The sequence below is a fragment of the Motacilla alba genome, chromosome 4A, assembly GCF_015832195.1.
Source record: "Motacilla alba alba isolate MOTALB_02 chromosome 4A, Motacilla_alba_V1.0_pri, whole genome shotgun sequence".
Taxonomy (NCBI): Eukaryota; Metazoa; Chordata; class Aves; order Passeriformes; family Motacillidae; genus Motacilla; species Motacilla alba.
Window position 1 is genome coordinate 3,128,798 of NC_052045.1, and position 13,100 is coordinate 3,141,897.

General features: G+C 38.2%; 1 long non-coding RNA gene across 2 annotated transcripts in view; it reads left to right on the forward strand.

The window, feature by feature from the left end:
- Positions 1-13,100, forward strand: part of LOC119695173 — a 138,457-nt gene that overhangs the window by 111,349 nt on the left and 14,008 nt on the right. The window contains exon 4 of one of the 2 annotated variants that reach the window (XR_005255075.1): positions 11,565-11,987. The exons of the other annotated variant lie outside the window; for it this stretch is intronic. This is a non-coding gene — a long non-coding RNA (uncharacterized LOC119695173). Of the gene's footprint in view, positions 1-11,564; positions 11,988-13,100 lie in introns of those variants that run through there. 2 annotated transcript variants of the gene reach the window in all.

Consider the following 13,100-nt stretch of genomic DNA (forward strand, 5'->3'; position numbering starts at 1 on the left):
CTTAGATGTGGGAATCAAATAAATGTCTGAGCAACTTCATTTCTTTTGTGCTTTAAAGGAGATAAGGATAGCTTTCAGGCTAACTTCACCAAAACAACCCTAACCTTAAACTTCATGTCAACAAAGTCAGGATTGAAAGAGAATAGGACATTTTCCTGCACTTTATTGGTATATTTATGATTGATTTAGGATTATTCTTTTTTTTTTTTTGGGGGGGGGGAGAGAATGAAACAAAACCCCAAACCAAGCAAAACTAAACACACAAAAAACCTCCACATGAAATATACAAGCAGGTGTTTTTTTTTATTATATAAAAATATTCCTTTTATGTGCCAAGGGAATAAGTCAATTTGTGCTAACTAGGAAAGAACAGGAAAAGTGCCTGAAGATGCAAAGGTTTATTTTTCTACAATGTGTGCCCCTGGTCATTTCTATCAAACAGCAGAGAAATGTTAATGGCACATGCTCTCCAGTTTAGAGCTATTTGTCAATATTCATGTTTTGCCATTTTGCTGGTGTTCTAAAGTAACAAATTTAGAATGTTCAACCCCTGCAGTTGTGCAGGCTCAGTTCAGGAATGTTGTGGTGTAGCCTGGTCAGGAAAACCCCAGGAAAATGCTGTCCTACACTAGAAGTCAATGGAGGATGTCCCTGAGTTGAGGATATAAACAAGTTTGTTGTTTGATCTTGACTGATCTCACATTTTTTTAAAAAAAATTATTTTATGGGGAGGGAAGTGGAATAAAAAATGAAAAGGGCTCTTTCTTATGCTGATTGAGAATGAGAGGGTAAAAGACATTTTCTTGGGAAATAAAATCTTGAAGCCTAACATGGGTTTTCCTTCGGCAAACTTGCTAATGACCTGTTTTGAACACATTTAGAAAAAGTAGCTTCCCAGTAGGAGACATTTATATTAGAAGACAGTTTCAGTTTTTTGAAGTGTTTGATGAGGGAGAGCAGCACATACGAGAAAAGGAATAAAATCTGAGTGTTGCCTCTCTCTTTTAAATGCTTATACAAACAGCAAAGATCCCACTAAGCTGCTGTTTCTTTTCAGGTGCACATAATGCACAGTTTTGCTTTCATGTTTCACAGGGGTTGTGCTGCTTGTGTGGGATCGTGGATGCTAGAGATAGAAACAGAATTCCTGATTTTATATCCCCCAGAACCCTCACATCACTGTAGAACAGGGTTCTGCAGCAGGGCCAATAATGAGCTCTACCCTCAAAATACAAGAAATCAATTGGTGTACGTCTTTCTTTTGAAATTATTTTGGTTTCCCTTGAATTTCCAAACTTTTTCTATAGTAATTTCTCTAATCATTGCTCTAAGGGTTTTTTAGAAGCTATTTCAAAGATGTAGGAACCATAGGTATAAAATCCATTTGTGTCTTTGGAACTTTTTTTTCATTAGTTTTAACATAAGTGAATATCTCTGTGCCTAACCAGGTCTGTGCTCTAAAAATTAGGGTGGAAATTAGAGTGATAAAGAAATAACTGAAAGAAAGTGGGGGATTTGAAGGCAGATAAAGAATGTATAGTAGCATGTGGGAAGAATTGTAAGTGGAATATTGCAGTGAACTTTCTGCTAAGACTAAGAGGAAAACCTGACAAGTTCTCCAAGGGGTGTGTTAGAGATTAATGAATAAATTTTCTCTATTAAAAACACATTCAAGTTCTCAAAAAACAAATGCTTAATGAGTCAGATAGTCTGACTCGTTAATTGAGGAAGTTGAATTTACAGGGCAGTGACTAAAGGCCCTGCAAACTCCTTATCCCAAAATTTGAGTCTCCAGACCCTGGTCTCTGTCTCGCTTACTCATCACCTTGTGTCCCCCTGAGCAGTAAAACCAACCTTAGGGGAAGGAAAAACAAGGGCAAACTGGGAAAAGCTTTCAGGAGGTGGTGAGCCCTCTCTGGTCCTTTTATCTCCATTAAGATAAGACTTAAAGTACATAAAAATATTTATTAAAAATACTTTCCCAGCTGGTAGTTCTGCAAAATGATCAGCCTCGCCTTAGCAATAACATCCTCCAGTACCAGTTAGTGGCTCTAACACTAAACTGATTTCCTCCATTATAAAGTGAATTATGAATTCCTTGTTCATCTGTGCAATGGTTACAATCTACACCCAAAATTCTCAGCTGCCTTAGGACGGAACATGAAAAAACCCTGCACAGGTTCACATCATCTATTTGGGCAAAATTTAGCTTATCTAAGGCAGACAAGTCTGCTCAGGTCACTCACTATCCTAACAAGAATCTCTTGCCTAAAATACTAATGTCAGTATAATGGATTGGGACAGCTGTGTCAAGTCCAATTACTCATTTAGCTTAGATTCAGTTTCCTTGATGGCTGTAGAACCAACAGGGAACAGAAACTTGATATGATAATGAAAATAAGTTTTGATATAGGGAATAAACTAATGAATCACCAAAATATTATTTTGTGACTAGCTGGCACGGTGGGCTCTGAGTAGCTTGGTGGCCAACTTGACATCTTTTTGGTTATGAAATGTGTGTGGAAATTAGAAAATAAATCTTACAGACAGGTACTGTGGAATTACTGACAGCTCTCTTCCTCTGTCCCACTTTGACAGTAGGGATGGCTGTAGAATTGACTCTCCCAATGGAGAAATAAGAGAGAGACTGGCGTTTCTGTGTTTGATTTGAAGCCCTTCAGTGCTGAGCTAAATGTACATGAAGCAGAGGGAAGAGAACAAAGCAGGTGAGAGTAGTTTCTGTTTCAGGTGTTCAGTCCACTCCCTACACCCCCTGCCGAGGTGGGAGGGATGGAACCAGGGTTCCTTCAGGCTTGTTCCAGGTGATTGTCTATATGGCAACAAATTCCTGGCAAGGAGTTCCCTTGTGAGAGCTGCTTTGTTGGGCCTTTAGAAATGAACTGAGAAGAGGGAGTAGAAAATCACTGAGGAAAAATGTGGTGTGAAGAGAAGGGAGTGGAGAAAGACAGTGAAAAAAGTGACATCAGGCTTATTTCATGTGTTCAGAAAGACTGAGCTGTTAGCAAAGTTGCTTGGATATTTCTGTGAAAGCATTTCTAAAAATCACGAGAGAAATACAGCAATAAATTCCAGAGTCACAACATGATCATGTGCTCTGTTAGCCCATTTCTTTCTCTCCTGGATGGAAAGAGCAATGAGGAGGGGCAGAAGAAAATCCCTGTGTGTTTGTGACTCGCACGTTTCGGGTCACTGAAATCCAGCTCCCCACTCCTTGTTTTACAAGTTGCAATTTTATGTCCTCTGATGGCCATGGCAGATGGATTTGTATATGTTATCTAGGACAAGCTATCTAGGACAATTTAGAATACAGACTTGCACTAAAAAACCCAGACTATTTCACTGGAAACAGATGTCATTAGTCTTTTACCCAGTCAATTGAAATTTCCCCTAAAATGATCACGTTACTTTGCTGAACCCATTCTATAGAAATCTAGATTTCTGAGCTTATTTCTGTGTTGCAAATCCTGTTTTACAGGTGTGTGTGCGTGTCTGTCCATTAAAATTAAATTTCTAACACTACAAATGCTCTAAGTAAAGGTAAACAAGATTCCATCTCTGTGTGTATAATATACTCATATTTGTAGCAAAGAGGAAGAGAGTTATGGAGATGGATTTGCTGGATGAAACGTTGGTCTTTACAAAATCATTTACAAATACGATAGAAAACTCCAAAGCAGAAGGAAAACTAAACCAATGTCCAATTGTTAAATGCTGTCAGAAACCAGAACTGTAAGAACCACCAGGGACCGACGTTCATCCCCTTCTCCGTTTTCTGCAAACAGATTAGGAATTTTCACTTGGAAAAAGGAAGGTGAAGATGATTCCCAACTTGTAAATTTAAACTCCTCCTGGCAGCAGTGGAGAATGTGCTGTGAGCAAGAACTTGAGGTCTCTCGCCTGCTGGAAGTGCAGCTGAGATGAGACCCTGCAGAAGCCCTGGAGGAGCTCTGCAGTGCCAGAGGCAGAGCAGAGGGCAGAATGCATGGGATAAAAACTTCTTTGTTTAAAGTTCTGCCGTGGTGAGGGATGGATGGGGTCTGGGCTGGAAAAGCAGAGAGTCCAGCAATTTGTATCATCTCTGCAATATGTATGGTACAGCTCTGGATGTTCCTAATGTGCCACAGATGGTCTGGTTGGGCTGCAGGACTGCCAAAAGTGAATGTATGAAATTAATCTCTTTTTCACTCTATCACACCATCTGTTGCCAGTTCATTGCGTCTGTTAATAATAACAAGTAATTAATAATCATTTCAATAATTTAATTAATAGGTTCCTGATTGATTTGAAACCCTTTTTATCGGGGTTTACTGGTTTAGTCTCGGGTTCTTTTCATCTGTGCAGGTTACAAAAAGGAAGTTTGACTTGTTTTCTAAATGACCAAACATATAAGTTAGTTTAGTGTCTACTCTTCATGCTGATATACAAGTTCTAACAAAGTAGAAAGTCACTTACCAATGAGGCTGAAGAGCAGATTTTAGAACTTTGCTGGATTTTGATTGTAATGAGTGCACCTATGCTAATAGCAGGTACAACCTGGCTGCAGGAAGGTTATGGTCTCTAACTATTGTTATGCTGTTCTTTCAGAAAAAAAAATTATATTTAACTTGGAAGAGATGAAACTTTCCTTCAGTTTATTCTCTTTCTATGACATTTTTCTCCTACTAAAATACCTTTCTAATTTATTTTTTATTAAATGCATTATGCCCTTTACAATGTTTTTGATTATTACCATATAACTCTTCGCTTTCTCTTTGCAAATCATTGCTCAAAAATTTTTGATACCATAATTTTGTATTGGTCCTACAAGCTTTTAGGCATCTAAAATAATTTATTATGGGTAATAATGGCAGTTTTTTTCATCTTCTCCTTATAAGTGTGTTTTCAAACTTAATTAAGCGTAGTCATATTTATAACAGGATGAAAGGTTCCAAAAATAAGCACAAACACTGCTCCTCATGATTTGAATTCTTTATATATGTATGTTAATTCAATAACTTTCCCCAGGCAGATTGAGTTACTTATTTTATTTCCTTTTACATTAGATTTTTATTTTTCCTCTATGATGTTTTATGTCTATCTGCTCTTTCTAATATCAAAGTTTTGTCAGAGCCACAGGCTGGGGAGCCAGGCAAAAATCAGAGTAGTGCCCCAGCCCCCACTATCCTCATTCAAGGGAGTATCTCAATTATTTCTGGTGTTTTGTTCCTTTCCAAAGGCCAGAATTGCACCTTTCCCTCCCAGTTTATCACCTTTTACACATCCACCGTGAATTACCCTGCTATTGGTTTGTAATGTATGAGCACTGCTTACTTTTGGCATATTTTAAAAATGTGCTTTGATTGATGTCATGTGAAACAACCAAATTATTCTTTTTTGATAGCAGCATCTGCTGCTTTTTTTTTTTTTCCCCTTTTTTGACAGATATTTACATCCAGGAATTCTAATCCCTTTTTTTTTTAAAGAGAACAGGTATTATTAATTCCACAGCACACTCAGTGCAGTTTACTTTATCATTACCAAACTCATCTGTTTCAGATGGAGGAAATGCTGGAGGTATGAATCAGGTCCTATGTTTGCAAAAAAAATTCCCTTTCCTCTCTCCTCCCCACACTTGAATTTAGCTCATAACTTGGAAAACAACATTCAGGTTTAGAGCTGGGTGTCAGTTCTTGCATCCGAAAGCTCAGTAGGAGCTTCAGGTTTTGAATGTAGAATTCCCAAAGAAAGCATTCCTGGAATTCTTCTTGGCCCTCAGTGTAAATGCTTGCTTTTAAAAATCCACTTACCACGCGACCTAGAGCACTGCAGCAGTGGATCCCACATGTTAATTATGTATAAACACACGAAAAAAAAGGTGGGGTGTGTGTTTCAGGTGGGCTTTGGATTGTTTTTTGCCTCTTTCTGTAGTAGTACATGAAGTTTTGATTATGTTTCCAAAGAATGATGCCTCAGAAAAGTAAGATGGGAGAAGGGCATTGGCCAGAAGAAGGCTCAAGAATTCCTCTTTTTCGTTTTTAAACCGTGTGTTTTTATTAAATTTTTTAAACAGTCATTCTACCTAATGTGTTCAAAAAGGAATCTAGGAGACTGTGGAGGCCTCACTACATGGGAATGCAGAGAAATCTTTTTGCTTTTGCTCAGGAAGTGTTTCTATATCCCAAAAAGCAGAGCACGCAGGAAAAAATGGCTTTTCTAGCTTTTTCCTTCTGGAAGCCTTAAAAGTAGATATGGTGCAGTAATCTGATTCAGAATAATGTGAGTGCTACATTAAAAATGAAATGTGATATTAAAGAATCATTTTGAAAGCATGGGAAATAGGTTTCTAGTCTCACCATTTTCTTAGGTTTCATTAATATTGGTCACATACAATCCTTATTTTGTCTTCCAAGCCAACTGAATTTTTATCTCTACGTGTTCACAAGGACTGCAGAGAGGGGAATATCAGAGTTGAGGAGCAACATGAATTGGATGTCATTTTCTCTGCCACTTGTGTAATCTCTAATAACAGAGGCATCTAATAACCTGCATTTCTTCCTGACAGCTCACTGAGCTGGGAATGCAGGTTCCTGCTGCTCGCCAGGAGCTGTTTTATTGACTGAACTCTGGAGAAGTTGTCTCAGATTTAAGGGTGTGCTGAATTACAGCCAGTTGCACTGAGCAGAAATCCTCAAAAATCTGTTTTAATTATAGCTTTTACCAATACCTGAATGCAGAGAGAAAATCCCACTCTCTCCATTTGCCCACAGGAAGGAAATCTAAGCAAGATTAAGGCCCAGCTGATTCTAACAAGTCTGGGCTCTTGCTCAGGAGGCAGCGAGGGGAGTTCCATAATTCCACAGCCTCTGCAGTGCATTTCTGTTCTGAAGGAATGTGCCACTGTGCCAGCACAGAAAAAATGTGCTTTAATCATTCAATCACACTGGTTTAGTATTTTTAGTTGTATTTTCTCCTCTAACCTTGATAGAGGAAAGTTGGAATTTGATTCCAAAGCTTCCTGGCAAGACCAGGCAGAAGAGTCATGGCCTGAAGCCCCACCTTACACCTGTGCTTGCATTTGGTGGGGTGGCATTGCACCCAGTCAAGGAAAGAAAATGGTATTTAAGAGGATTTTTTGTAAAACTTTGAGACTGAGGGAATAGAATTCATAGAAATGTTTGCATCACATAACATTTCTAACCAGGAAAAAATAACAGACAGCAAATATAAACACAGCCTAGTGGAGGCACCAGCAGGCCTCCAGCACAGCAGGCTTCTGGCAGCTGCAGCTTTTGGGGAGGCATCTGAAAACCAGATTATGTTCTCTGCAACAGTGTGATTTCATCAGTTGTATTGACATGGATGAGGAGTTTGCTGCTGGCTGTGCTGGCTTTGGGAGGCCAAGTGCTGCCTGTCCCTCTCTGCTCCCTGCTCTGGGGGCACACCTGCACAGCTCTGCTGGTACCAGGGACCAGGGGATGGGGCCACAACTGGGACTGTGCCATAACCACTGCCCCTCAACTCAATTTTTGGGTTTCCCCACAAATTTGTTGTTTGATAGCTGAGGTGTTTCTTTCCCATTTGTTTTTCTTGAGTAGCTGATTATTAGTGTGCTTCTTATTGTTCAATTATTTATTTATTTTTTAATCTTTTCAATTCTTACTACAAATGTGAATCCAGCCTTTGGCTTCCTAAAGATTGATATTTAATTTGGCATTCCCAGCTCCTAAGAGGCCATGTCCTGCACAGAAGTACTCTGTGAAGGTTACAGCCAGCAGGATTATGCAAGTACTGACAACATACATTCCAAAATTTCTTACTTGGTAGGAAGTTGACTTGGCATCAAACACTAAAACAGCTGATTTGTCATTGTAGAGTAATAAAGCTGTTGAGTTTTAAGCCGAATTTTAAATGAAAAATCCAAGTTAATCTTGAGTTTAATCAAAAGGTGCATGTTAATCTTGGAATGCCTTTGGGGGTAGGAGCTTTGGCTTCCATTTCAGCTGGGTTCTTAACCCAGCCCAGGGCGAGGTGTCCACCTGAGCTGATCATCTGGACTCACTCATGGCACCACGTGAGCTCCACCAGCCTCCTCTGGATGTTCACTTCACCCCAGACATTATTTCCTTTTTCAATATAAAAAAAATATTTTCAATATTTTTGAATATATACAAGTATTTCATTATTTCCAGGTGCTTTTTTTCTCTCCACAGACCACAACTAACTCAGAACAGATTCTTTACATCCAGCTAGCTCCAGTCAGATGTCAGCACTCATAACCACTCTTCCCAGCATTAATTCACATTTACAGCTGCATTTTGTACTTACAGATGTATGTGTGATGTACACAGAGCTGTGCAAAGTGTGCTTTCCTTGTCATCCTGCCCACGGGGGCTCTCCAGGTGAGGTTCAAACACTCTTTGAAGGGTTCTTGCCAGAGGCAAAGCTCTTCCCCTCCGAAGTGTGGCAGCTCAGCACAAAAGCCTGGTCAGTTGGCAAGGGGAAAGAGCTCCACTTCTGGGATGAGGAAGAGCAAACAGAAAGAATTAATCAATATTTCAGAAGTTTTCGATGGGAATTGATGTTCTGATGAATTCGAATGGATATTGCTGAGCATTTTCTCCTAGGAGTTTTGCTCGTGGTTGGTTTTGGTGCTCAGTCCAGTGTTGCACTAATGCCCATTACCATTGAAACCCTCTTGAAATGTCTGAGGAAAGGGAATATTGACTCAGGCAGAATGTCGAGAAGGTTTTGTGCTTTTCCAGCTCCCTAGATGTGTTTTAGGTGGAAATAATCATCCCGTTATTAATTCATAACTTGTTTCTTTCTACAACCCATGGAAACAATAGATAAACATTAGCCAGAAGTCAAATAGCTTTGTGTGCTGCAGAGATTTTTTTCCCAGCGTTTAATTGTTCTTATTTTAGATGTTCTTTCTTTTGTATCATTTTATCCTATTAAAATTTGCTGTCCTAAAATACCATTTTAAAAGGATTTGACAACAAAAGAAATACGAGCTCCACTGTGTTTATCCCTGCTGAGACATGTATTGCTCCCATCTTAATGCAGGATTTAATTTCACATGCTTCACTTTATGCCAAGTCAGAGCAAATAAATATCTTGTTCTGTTATAATCTGTCCTGGGCCTTTTGTTTCAAATGGATCAAAATTCCTCATTCTAAGGCAAACAAAAAAAAATATATGTGAGGGGGGAAACAGAAGTATTTGATTCAAACAGTATGAGCACCTTCCAAAAGAATAGTACAGGTATAATAATAATTTTTAAAAGGGAAAAACAAAGAAAAATCTACATTTGGGAGAGGCAAAAAATGTCTTTAAAGAGGCCTTACCTTCTGTACTTTGGATATCAGAAAAGTGACTGAAAATGCAAGGAGAGGTGCATCAAATCTTGCACTTTCACTCTTCATCTTTCTTGTAACATAAAAATGAACAAATTCTTTTGCAGTTGTTGATTTCAAAGCTCTGTTTTCTCACTTCACTTTGATCCTGGTTTAGATGCGGAGAGGCTTTTTGAATAAATAGAACTGTTAATTGTTAATAATTAACTAATATCCACAAATAAAGAGAAGGAAAACATAAAATTCTTTGAATTAGGACCTTTATGAAAGATAGAGGGCAGCATAATTAATTTACCTGTAAGTTAATTGTGAGTGATTGCTCTCTGATAGGGTAAATAGGATTGTGGATCTGGAAACCCATATCCTATGAATTGGGTCATTATTTATTTTCATTTTAAATTGCTATTCTTGGCACACTGAAAGCACGAAGTTAAAAATATTAATACCAAAATAAATGCTTTCATGGGCAAGTTCTCCAAAGTATTTCACACTTCAAGTCTTTATTTTCAGACCAGATTGAAATGTCACAAAAGAGGCAGCTCTAGTTTGCTCAGTTTCCATTTCCACATAAACCTTCATAACTTACAAGCTACAAAATTAATGACAAATTTGGAGGTTTTTTTCCAGTTTGACTTAAAATCATAGAAAAAATAGCAAATCAGGAAGTGATTTGATGTGAGGAAATATTTTCTCCCTTTCAGGAGATTTTCAGAATTAAGTTAGTAGCCATGATCTGTTCTTCAGGATTATTTCTCAAAATAGAGCTCTAGCCTATAACCTGCTGAATGCTATTATGAAAATATTATTCAAAATTATAACTGATAATTACACTATTGTTAATTCTAATAACTTTAGACCCAGTGTGCAATGCCATAACTCACAGTGGGACTGGCTTTGTTTTGGATCCTTTATTTTTTATGCAGTATAAAAAGTGACACGTTTCATAGGTGCATTTTCAATATTCAGGGGAAAAATCCAAACAAACAAGGAAATAAAATTAGGCTGAATGTGCAAAGTAAGTTTGTTTTGACGTGTAATATTGAAGCTCTTTGTTATTACTCCGGATGAAAATGGTAATTTGATCCTTTACTGAGGAAATTATAAATTTTAGATTTTGCAGAAAATATCCCACATATTTTACAAAACCCATAATATTGTTTTCTGAGCATTTGTTGCATCTCCTTGAAATTACACTTCTGAAATGAGTTACTGTCTTGTTTTGATGAAAGTAGAACATTTGGTTTCCTTCTTCTCCAGGCATTCTTTGAATGCTCAGCCAGTTTTGCATAGTTACATTGAAATATTGATGATATATTTAATGTTTGCCTCTGACATTTCAGAAAACACTCTGAACATTCTCGTGGTGGGAGGGTTTTTTTCTGCCTATTTGAGAGTTTTGCACCAACACCAAATTAAAATATTTGTGAGATTTTGCAGGTTGCCCTCTCCCTTCTTATTTCTGCAGAAGGAAGCTTGGCCTTCTTGAGCAAAGCTTCATCTGGGGGGGGGGATAATTTACACATGCAAGTTCAAACTGATTAATATTTACACAGAGAATATGGTTTAATCCAGAGAATAGGGTTTTATTTAGGCAGAGAATATGGTTTATAACCCCTCTTGTACAAGAAGGAACAGTTTGTTTCATACTTCATGATCTAATACAGTTTCTGCTGGGGGAGAAATTCCCTCAGGCTGCTGCAGATGCATCTGAAGAGGCCAAGGCTGACTTCTGTGTGTTGTGCTGAGTGAACTTCCTCTCTGCTCTTTAAGTTTCTCAGGTCTGGGTGATCCACGTGAGCAGGGTAAATTTTTGCAGATGCAAAATTTCAACAAAAGTAATTTCCATTAGAAATTACAGAACTGAAGGATGGAGTAAATTACAGATGAAAGTATGACCCTAAAGGTACATTTTGAATAGCCACTAGAAAATAAAAGCTTTCATTTCTGTTGTGTTTGCAATGCAGCCGTTCCTGGATTTTATTTTAGGACACATTTTAGTGGCATGAACAATGTGGGGTGGATTGAAGGTGATGGAGATGAACGTTCTCTTTTCCATCAAGAATTATGAATAATAACATGATTTTCACCTGTTCTTAGAGCTACTGAGAACTCTTAGGTGGATGTTCACAAAGAATTGAGAGAAACAATGATGGTAATTTTCTCCCCTTTGACATCTACTTACCTTAAGCTCTTTCCTTTTTCCTCTAGCCTTCATCTGCCATTGACATAAGAACCTTCCCTTGAACAGGAGGCAACAGAAAAATCTTTAAACGTGTGCTCGTGCTTTTGCTGATTCCCCTCCCTTTTTCACTTCAGCCACTTCTGTAAGTTTGGATTTTTTTCTTTTCAACTTCATGAAACAATCATCTTGTAAAGGCAGCAATAAATAAGAACCAAGGAAAAGAAGGGGATCTGCTGCGTTTTAATCATCTAAGTCTGCGAACTACAGCAGTATGAATTTTAACTTCCCCTTGGAGAAAAGAATCAGGAATTGTTTAAAAGTTATGTTTTAGTGATGATGCCAAGCCTTTATCTGTTTTCTATTTGGCGTTTGCTGTACCTGCAACAGCCAAAATAATGTAATAATTATTTGGCAAAGCCAAAAAACACAATAATATTATTTAACCATAATATTTATGAGAAATCCAAAGTACTTTCAACCTAAGTAGGGCACCACTTGAAAACTGATAAGATCAATGAAGTCCATGCTGGTTCCTAATTTTGTGGGGATGGCACACCCCCATTTGAGAGATACACTAAATATTCTCTACTGAAATTTAAAAAAAAAAAAATTGTCCTGAAACGGCTTACAGTGTCTTGTTAGAGATATTTCTGTTAACTAACACTAGTGCAGAGGATGAACCTATGGATTCTGTGCAGAAGGGAATCACTACCATTAGGATTAAGAGAACCTGATGCAGGTAAATACTACAGGAAACCCTGGTTTTTGTTAATTTCAACAAAGCAATCTCTTGATGAATTGAGTATGAAGATTTAGAGCTGAAGAGTTCAGTCTTTCCTCACTTCAAGCACTTATAAATATGCAGTGAGCCACAAAGGCTGGAGCTGCAGTGAGGAGGTGATAAAATGTGTTTTGCACTGTTTGGTCCTCATGCTATTGCACCTTGCTCAGCAGATAATTTATTATGCTGGCTCTTAATAAATAATTGATGGAGATCTGATAAGACAAAATTTACAGAATATGGAGAGTGTTTTAGTAGAACATTAATATGCTCCAGGTGTGTTTTATTGGTCAATTAACACACGCCTCGAGGTGTGGGGTGATAAATGAGGCTGCAGTGGGAGCTTTGGGGAGTGGGATGCTAAAACACATCCTGGAGGGGCTTAATGGTGCTGGAAAGGGAAGAGAGATTCTACAGAAATTGCCCTGTGGTTTGGAGGTGCAGGCTAACTTTAAACAAGGAAGCAGGAGCTCTGGAAGTAGGCTAACAATAGCAGTGTGGGGCTTTTGTGTAAATTGATTTACTCTCTTATTTGGGAGAAAGTGTCTTAGGGCTAAGGTGGTTTCCATTAATTTCCCAGCTTTCCCAGCAAAGTTGTAAAAGTTAGTTTATCTCCCTCATGCTTTATTTACAAAGCCATGTACAACACAAGCCTGCTTGTTATCCCTGAGTGCTGCTCTTAATCAAGGAATGGTGGGAATATAGCCCAGATTTAGGCTGCTTCTAAAATCCTTCTTTTAGAAATACATTTCTTTATCCCAATAGGAAAGTGTTTTGGGGG